Genomic DNA, 10427 nt, shown 5'->3' with positions numbered 1-10427 from the left:
AGGATATCCATGGTGCCAATCAGTCCATGTGCACAAACAACTTTATCACGTTTATTTGTTTCACAAAATCAGATTTCAACAGTTTATTTAGGGTTCATCATTATGAAATCACATAAAATAAATGATTTAAGCATTAACCAAAAAAAATTACGAAGAAAGAGGTGTTTGAGGCAGTATCGCAAATGAAGAATAACAAGTTACCCGGTTTGGATGGATTTCCAGCAAAGTTTTATAAGAAATGTTGGCATATTATTATGGTTGATGATGGGGTTATAGTCCTAGGGTAGGGTCATAGGCCTGCCCTGTAGGTCCTACCCAAGGACTACCCCTCATAAGGGACAAGACCCTTAGTCAGTTCCGACTGAACTAAGGAGTTCTCATCGTCCAGTCGGTAACAGGTCCTTGACCATCCAGTCGGAGACTAGCATTCGGAGAATATTAAACTAACCGACTGGATTCCACTCTGTGCATCGTAACCCCCGTGGAGGGAAACGGTCATACGTTTCCATATGCCTTTATTAGCATTTAAGACGTACGTTACCTGTAACATAGGCATTTATTCGCCACTACTCCACCCCTGTACACCGGACCGTTGTGGAGGGCAGTGCACTCTATATAAGACACCCTCCCCCACTGGTGTAGAGGTTAGCAATTCACTGTATTCTATATTCCACTCGACAACAAGCTCCGAGAGCACTGAGACGTAGGGCTATTACCTCCACCGCAGAGGGGCCTGAACTCATACAACCTCGCCGTAGCTAGGACTCTGCCCATCATTTTCGTACCCTACACATCTACTGTCAGGCTTATACCCACGACAGTTGGCGCCCACCGTGGGGCAGGCGTCTAAGCGACTTCCGGCGAGTTTGCGACTACATCGTTTTGCCATGTCTTTCGGCGGAGATTCGAGCATGGATCACGAGATCCTCTTCGGCGTTCTCTCCTTCATCGTCGACGATTCGGCATGGCTTCGGGACGCTCCTCTCGACATCAAGGCGCTTCCCCGCCGCGGGGCTACGCACTTCCGTGCCGGCGCCCGTGGCATTCTTCTTCTCCAGCAGTCGGCTCCGGTGCAGACCTACACCGCCGTTACGCGCCGCAACAAGCGGTCCCGCCGTTCGAGGCTCCAGCGTTGGGTGCAACACGCCCGGGCGCGCCAGAACGCATCTTCATAAGTGGAGGTCCTAGAGTCGGTTGTGGTTGCCCCGCCGTCCCAGCACTTGGACTCGGTTCCGACTGAGTTTCCTTCCGAGTACACGGGTCGCGGCCTGCAGCAGAAGTACACATGGCCAACTCCCATGAAGATCCCCGTCAAGCTGGCCAGAACGAGCACGAGATCGGCGAAACATCCGGCGCGCGTCATCCGCCTCGCCGTTCTGCCAGTCGACACACTCGGCTAAGCAACGTGGAGTTGTTCCGCACACCCATCCTCAACTTGGCCGCGGCTGCCAAGATAGTCGATTCCCTTCAGCCGACTGATTCAGAGGCTGGGAGGGGGATCGAGCAAATCCGCGCCCTGTTGCACACGGCGCAGCAGCAAAATTTGGCGGTCTCCCAGTCGCACAACAGGATCCACAATAATTCTGTTCATGCGAATACGCATCGGTCAGTTCACAGCCCCGGTTCTCATCAGCGACACAGGGGAGGCAGCCGTTCCATAAACCCCGAAGATCGTCGCCGTTCACGGACCCCTCCGCGGGGTGGGCCCTATGGGTCCCGACATCATGATGATCGGCGTTCAGTCGGTGACACTTACGACCCAAGGCCCGACGTGAGAGGGCATATCGCCCAGCGGAGGGTCGACAGGGGCCGAGCCCACCGCGATGGTCGCGATATTGACCGTCCGAGTGGAAGCAAGACCATCGTTTCTGGTCCCGAGTGTTTCAGTCGAGCAATCCGTTCGGCTGACATCCCTCCCAACTTCCGATTGGCGACGGGAATCAGCAAGTTTACAGGAGAGTCCAAGCCAGAAACGTGGTTGGATGACTACCGAGTGGCAGTCCAGATCGGAGGAGGAGACGATCATGTCGCCATGAAGCACCTCCCTCTGATGCTCGACAGCTCGGCACGAGCGTGGCTGAACCAGTTGGCCCCCTCAAGCATATACAGCTGGATAGACCTGGCCCGAGTGTTCATCAGGACCTTCGAAGGAACTTGCAAGCGCCCTGCTGGCCTCGTGGAGCTCCAACATTGCGTCTAGAAGCAGAATGAGCCCCTGCGTGATTTCATTCAACGTTGGACAACCCTCTACCACACGGTGGAGAACGTCACAGAGCATCAGGCAGTCTGCGCTTTCAAGGCAGGCGTGCGGTACAGGGATCTGTACCTGAAGTTCGGCAGAACAGGCGACATCTCCATGAGCAAGATGATGGAGATAGCAGCTCGCTATGCAAATGGCGAAGAAGAGGACCGCATCCGGAGCGGCAAGCACAAAACAGTCGCCGATGGAGATGGGAGTAACACTCGGAAGCAGAAGCAAAAAGCTCCGTCCACTCCGCAGGCAGAGGCTGTAGCTGTAACCAACGCCAAGTTCAAGGGCAAAGGGAAGGCTCAGTTCACTCCCAAGAAGAAGCAGTTCAATAATCCCATCCTGGACCAGCCGTGTCCGATTCATACGAAGATGGATGAAGAGGGCAACCCCATTTATCCGAAGCATACCACTCGACAGTGTCGCCTCCTGATCCAGGGGTTCGGCGAAGGGCAACCGAGTGAAAAGGACAATGAACAAGATGAGGAGGATAAGGAGGATCCGTTCCCCCAAGTCCATGCAACTCTGATGATTTTTGCTGACGTTGAGAGCAAGAGTCGACTGAAGCTGGTGAACAGGAGTCTTTCCTGGACGGAAGGCCAAGTCACTCGGTCAGATCGCGCTGGACGTCGTTTTCGGCTCCGACAAGAACTTCCGCAAGGAAAAGCTGACGTTCGAAGTGGTGGACTTCCAGAGCGCTTACCACGCAATTCTGGGCCGCCCAGCGTATGCGCGTTTCATGGCCCGACCATGTTACGTATACCTGAAGCTGAAGATGCCAGGCCCGAAAGGTGTGATCACCATCACAGGCAATCGACAGCGGGCCGAAGAGTGTTTGCAGCAGGGATCAAGAATCGCCGACCAGCAGATGGCCGACCTCGAGCTTGACGAGTACAAGAAAACAGTCGACCCCGCTGATTTGATGCGTGCGAAGAAGCCAGCTTCGGAGTCTGCATTTCAGTCGGCGGGAGAGACAAAGAAGGTCAGCATCCACCCGACGGACGATACTGCTGCCCCGACGAACATCTCCACCACCCTCGATCCTAAATAGGAAGCCGAGCTCACCCAATTCCTACGTGAGAACTGGGACATCTTCGCATGGAAACCCTCTGACATGCAAGGTGTACCCAGGGAGTTGGCTGAGCACCGACTGCATGTGGATCCCACCGCTCGGCCTGTCCGAGAATGCGTGCGCCGGTCCACCGCGCATAAGAGGAAGGCAATCGGAGAAGAGGTAGCCAAGCTTTTGGCAGCCAACTTCATTCGCGAGGTTCACCACTCCGAGTGGCTCGCCAATGTTGTCATGGTTCCCAAGAAGGACAAGTCGCTCCGAATGTGCATCGACTTCAAGCACCTCAATAAGGTCTGCCCAAAAGACCATTTTCCGCTCCCCCGCATCGATCAAATTGTTGATTCGACTGCGGGTTGCGAGCGTTTGTCATTTCTTGATGCCTACTCGGGCTATCATCAGATCCATCTGTATGGCCCCGATGAATTAAAAACAGCCTTCATCACCCCATTCGGGTGCTTCTGCTACATCACTATGCCATTCGGCTTGAAGAATGCAGGAGCTACCTTCATGCGCATGATCCAAAAATGCCTCCTCGACCAGATCGGTCGGAATGTGGAGGCGTATATGGATGATATCGTAGTCAAGTCACGCAAAGGTTCCGACCTGCTGACTGACTTGGCAGAAACTTTCGCCAACCTTCGTAGGTACGATATCAAGCTCAACCCCGCCAAGTGTTCATTCGGTGTTCCTAGCGGAAAGTTACTCGGTTTCTTCGTTTCCGAATGAGGGATCGATGTCAACCCCGAAAAGATCGGGACCATCGTCCGCATGGAGAGGCCGGTCAGAATACATGATGTTCAACGGCTCACAGGTTGCCTAGCGGCTTTGAGCAGGTTTATCAGTCGACTCGGCGAAAAGGCGCTTCCTTTGTACCGACTCATGAAGAAATCAGATACTTTCGAGTGGACAGATGAAGCCCAAGTCGCATTCGACGACCTCAAAGTCCTACTTCATCGTCTTTTACCTCCGTCCGGCGTTGTCGGAGGGCTTCTCGGCGTTCGTCCCAGTGGGTTTGTCCCAACAATTTGGGTTATGCAAGGTTTGTGGTTCTTACTATGTCCCGACACTAGTAGAAAAAAGGGCTATAACCCTAGTTCGATTGGGTCATTAGCCCCGGTTCACGAACCGGGACTAACAAAGCGGGACTAATGCTAGCCCCGATTCGGCCCCGAACCGGGGCTAATAGTCCTCCACGTGGCGGGGCTGGGGGCGAGGGGGGAGGAGTATTAGTCCCGGTTCTTATTACGAACCGGGTCTATGGCTCCGTGATACGTCTCCGTCGTATCTATAATTTTTGATTGTTTCATGCCAATATTCTACAACTTTTATATACTTTTGGCAACTTTTTATACTATTTTTGGGACTAACATATTGATCCAGTGCCCAGTGCCAGTTCTTGTTTGTTGCATGTTTTTTGTTTCGCAGAATATCCATACCAAACGAAGTCCAAACGTAATAAAAACTTACGGGGATTTTTTTGAAATATTTATGATTTTTGGGAAGAAGAATCAACACGAGGTGATGCACGAAGTGCCCACAAACCCTGTCGCCACGACCAGGGGGTGGGCCCACGGCAGGCAGGGTTGTGGCCACTCCTTAAGGCGGTTAGTGCCCTTATTTCTTCGCAAGAAAGATAATATACGGAAGAAAGTCGTGTTAAAATTTTAGCCCAATCGGAGTTACGGATCTCCGGGAATTTACGAAACGGTGAAACACAGAATCTGGGAGCGCAGAAACAGAAGGACACAGACAGAGAGATCCAATCTCGGAGGGGCTCTCGCCCCTCCGCCGCTATGGAGACCATGAACCAGAGGGGAAACCCTTCTCCCATCTAGGGAGGAGGTCAAGGAATAAGAAGAAGGAGGGGGGCTCTCTCCCCCTCTCTCCCGGCGGCACCGGAACGCCGCCCTGGACATCATCGTGTGACGGCGATCTACACCAACACCTCCGTCATCTTCACCAACATCTCCATCATCTTCCCCCATCTATATTCAGCGGTTCACTCTCCCGCAATCCGTTGTACCCTCTACTTGAACATGGTGCTTTATGCTACATATTATTATCCAATGATGTGTTGCTATCCTATGATGTCTGAGTAGATTATCGTTGTCCTATCGGTGATTGATGAATTGCTATGATTGGTTTAATTTGCTTGTGGTTATGTTGCTGTCCTTTGGTGCCCATCATATGATCGCGCGCGTGGATCACACCATAGGGTTAGTTGTATGTTGATAGGACTATGTATTGGCAGGCTAGAGTGACAGAAGCTTCAAACCTAGCATAGAAATTGATGCATATGAGATTGAAGGGGGACCAATATATCTTATTGCTATGGTTGAGTTTTACCTTAATGAACGTTAGTAGTTGCGGACGCTTGCTAATAGTTCCAATCATAAGTGCATAGAATTCCAAGTAAGGGATGACATGCTAGCAGAGGACTCTCCCACATGATACTTGCTATCGATCTAGTAACGTAGTCAATTGCTTAGGGACAATTCCGCAACTCCTACCACCACTTTTCCACACTCGTTAGACACTCGTAGTTGTTTCTTTATCTAACCAGCCCCTAGTTTTATTTACGTGTTCTTTACTTTCTTGCAAGCCTATCCTATCACTCCTACAAAGTACTTCTAGTTTCATACTTGTTCTAGGTAAAGCGAACGTAAAGTGTGCATAGAGTTGTATCGGTGGTCGATAGAACTTGAGGGAATATTTGTCCTACCTTTAGCTCCTCGTTGGGTTCGACACTCTTACTTATCGAGAAAGGCTAGAATTGATCCCCTATACTTGTGGGTTATCAAGACTTTTTTCTAGCGCCGTTGCCGGGGAGCAATAGCGTGGGGTGAATATCCTCGTGTGTGCTTGTTTTCTTTATCACTAAGTAGATTTATGTGTTGTTCTAAGTTGTTCTCTATCTTTAGTTATGGATATGGAGCATGAAAAACCAAAAAAATAGGTGTACTTGCTACTCATGGAGATGGGGAACCTCCTAAAACCCTCGAGGCTCGTTATGTGAAAAATGTTATGCACTACTTTAATAATCCTGAGAAAGCCCCATTCAATTATATAATGGGATACACGTTGGATCAACGTGAATACTTTAGGGATTATCGCTTGACTCAAAAAGGGGAACTTTTATGGGATCAAATCCATTTGTTGAAATGGTATGCTTGGGAACTATGCAAGAGATATGATGTTACTTGTTGCTCTAGGATGAAGGCTCCACACCTTCCCTTTTCTTGTGAATTTAATGATCATAGAACCTTGGCTTCTTATGCTAATGGTATATATGATTACTATGATGTGGATCAAATAGAAGAGTTTGTTGCTTTTATGGGTGCTTATGAAATTGAGGCTCTGTTTAAAAGGTGTGATGATAATGATGATGCTCCTTACCAATCTGAAAATTTGGCTATGCTTCGTTATTGTTATACTAATTATGAATATAATGCCCATACTGAAACATTTAAGGAGAAATCCTATGCTGCCCAAGAAGAGACTATTATTTTACTGGAAACTATGGAAGAAGAAAATGCTGAAATTGTGAGCTCATTAGATGAAAAATATGAAGAGGAGAGCGAAGAACAAAAGGAGGAAGAGTGGACTAGCTACCCGTGTCCACCTTCTAATGAGAGTAACTCTTCTACTCATACATTATTTAATTTCCCTTCGTTCTTACCGAAGGATGAATGCTATGATCCCTTGGATTCGTTTGAAATATCCCTTTTGATGAACTTGATGCTTGCTATGCTTGTGGCCATGATGCCAATATGAATGATGCTTATGAAGATGAGCTAGCTATAGTTCCTTATGTTACACATGATGATTTTGATGAATATAATATGCATGTGCTTGCTGCTCCTACTTGCAATTATTATGAGAGAGGAACTACATCTCCACCTCTCTATGTTTCCAATACGATAAAATTGCAAGAAACTGCTTATGGTATGTATTGGCCTTTACTTGATGTGCATGAATTGTTCTTTTCTGACATGCCAATGCATAGGAAGAGAGTTAGACTTTGTCATTGCATGATATATGTTACCTTGTGCTCACTACTAAATTTCAAATCATTGCTAATTAAAATTGGCTTTGATATACCTTGGGATCCGGGTGGATCCATTACTTGTGCACTTTATGCCTAGCTTAATGGATTTAAAGAAAGCGCTTCCTGGGAGACAACCCGGAAGTTTTAGAGAGTCATTTATTTCTGTTGAGTGCTTTTAATTAGTTTAAAAACAAACAAAATTATAGAGGGGAACTTAAAACTTTTTCAAAAAGAGAAGTGATTGAAAGGTGATGCATTGTGGAAGTGAGGGTCGACCTTGGACACTTCTGTTCATGCTTATGGAAATAATGTAGAATTTTTCTTGGAAGTTTTTCACAAAAATAATTATCCCCTTGTACAATTCCTTTGTATTTTTAAAAATAATGTGCCAAGTAAAGCCTTTACGATTAGTTTGGGTAATAGTTGTTTGATCACGCTGAGAAAAGACAGAAAGTTTCTTCTCACGAAATTAATTTTCATTTTTATTCTGGAAGAGATTTTGAATTGATTCTTTTTGCTGATGATTGATATGCAAATTTTCCAGACGTTCGTAATTTTTCAGATTTTTTTAGATATCATAAATATACGGAATATACAGATCGCTACAGACTGTTCTGTTTTGTCAGATTCTATTTTCTATGCATTGTTCTCTTATTTTGATGAATCTATGGGTAGTATCGGGGGGTATAAACCATGGTGAAGTTGGATTACAGTAGATATAATGCTAATATGAATTTAGAATGAGTTCACAACAGTACTTGAAGTGGTGATTTATTTTATTATACTAACGGATCTCACGAAGTTTTGTTGAGTTTTGTGTGATTGAAGTTTTCAAGTTTTGGGTGAGAGCACGATGGATGAAGGAATAAGGAGAGGCAAGAGTCTAAGCTCGGGGATGCCCAAGGCACCCCAAGGTAATATTCAAGGAAGACTCAAGCGTCTAAGCTTGCGGATGCCCCGGAAGGCATCCCCTCTTTCGTCTACAATCTATCGGTAATTTTACTCGGAGCTATATTTTAATTTGTCACATGATATGTGCAAATGCTTGGAGCGTCTTTTGTGTTTATTTTTCCTTTTTCTTTTATGCACCATGCTGGTATGAGATAGTCCTTGGTTGACTTTATAGAATGCTTCTTGTGCTTCACTTATATCTTTTGAAGTTTGGATTGCCTGTTTCCCTACACATAGAAAACCGTCATTTGTAGAATGCTATTTTGCTTCACTTCTATTTGTTAGAGCGGGGCATATCTTTTGTAGAAATAATTAAACTCTCATGCTTCACTTATACCTATTTAGAGAGTTAACAGGAGTTGGCTATTCACATGGTTAGTCATAAAATCCTACATAAAACTTGTAGATCACTGAATATGATATGTTTGATTCCTTGCAATAGTTTTGCGACATGAATATGTGATATTAGAGTCATGCTAGTGAGTAATTGTGTACTCGTAGAAATACTTGTGTTAAGGTTTGTGATTCCCGTAGCATGCACGTATGGTGAACCATTATGTGATGAAGTCGGAGCATGATTTATTTATTGATTGTCATCCTTTGTGTGGAGGTCGGGATCGCGCGATCGTTAACTCCTACCAACCTTTCCCCTAGGAGCATGCGTGTAGTACCTTGTTTCGATGACTAATAGAATTTTGTAATAAGTATGCGAACTCTTTATGACTAATGTTGAGTCCATGGATTATACGCACTCTCACCCTTCCACCATTGCTAGCCTCTCTAGTACCGCGCAACTTTCGCGGTGCATTACACCCACCATATAGCCTTCCTCAAAACAGTCACCATACCTACCTATTATGCCATTTTCATAGCCACTACGAGATATATTGTCATGCAACTACTACCGTTCCGTCTCATGACATGTGCCACCACTTCCATATTTCCATTGCATGATCGTAAGATAGCTAGCATGATGTTTCCATGGCTTGTCCATTTTTTTTATGTCATTGCTATGCTAGATCATTGTCATGGTACACTACCGAAGGCATTTCATATAGAGTCATCATTGCTCTAAGTATTTAGTTGTAAGTGTGATGATCATCATTAATAGAGCATTGTCCCATGTGAGGAAATAAAAAAAGCCAGCGAAGCCCATTTATAAAAAAGAGGTCAAAGATGCCCACCAAAAAAAAAGAGGCCAAGAGCCCACAAAAAAAAGAGAAAAGAGAGCAGGGACAATTGCTACTATCCTCTTTCCACACTTGTGCTTCAAATAGCACTATGATCTTCATGACAGAGAGTCTCCTATGTTGTCACTTCCATATACTAGTGGAAAATTTTCATTATATAACTTGGCTTGTATATTCCAATGATGGGCTTCCTCAAAATTGCCCTAGGTCTTCATGAGCAAGCAAGTTGGGTGCACACCCACTAGTTTCTTTGGTGAGCTTTCATACACTTATAAGCTCTAGTGCATCCGTTGCGTGGCAATCCCTACTCACTCACATTGATATCTATTGATGGGCATCTCCATAGCTCATTGATACGCCTAGTTGATGTGAGACTATCTCCTCCTTTTTTGTCTTCTCCACGACCATCATATTCTATTCCACCTATAGTGCTATGTCCATGGCTCACGCTCATGTATTGCGTGAAAGTTGAAAAAGTTTTTGAGAACACTAAAGTATGAAACAATTGCTTGGCTAAAATCGTGGTTGTGCATGATTTAAATACGTTGTGTGGGGAAGATGGAGCATAGCCAGACTATATGATTTTGTAGGGATAACTTTCTTTGACCATGATATTTTGCGAAGACATGATTGCTTTGTTAGTATGCTTGAAATATTATTGTCTTTATGTCAAATGATAGACTATTACTTCGAATCACTCGTGTTTTAGTATTCTTGCCATGATTAGATTATATGATCAAGATTATGCTAGATAGCATTCCACATCAAAAATTATCTTTTTTATCATTTACCTACTCGAGGATGAGCAGGAATTAAGCTTGGGGATGCTGATACGTCTCCGTCGTATCTATAGTATTTGATTGTTTCATGCCAATATTCTACAACTTTCATATACTTTTGGCAACTTTTTATACTGTT

The sequence above is a fragment of the Hordeum vulgare genome, chromosome 4H, assembly GCF_904849725.1.
Source record: "Hordeum vulgare subsp. vulgare chromosome 4H, MorexV3_pseudomolecules_assembly, whole genome shotgun sequence".
NCBI classification, from domain to species: domain Eukaryota; kingdom Viridiplantae; phylum Streptophyta; class Magnoliopsida; order Poales; family Poaceae; genus Hordeum; species Hordeum vulgare.
This window is presented reverse-complemented; position numbering follows the sequence as displayed.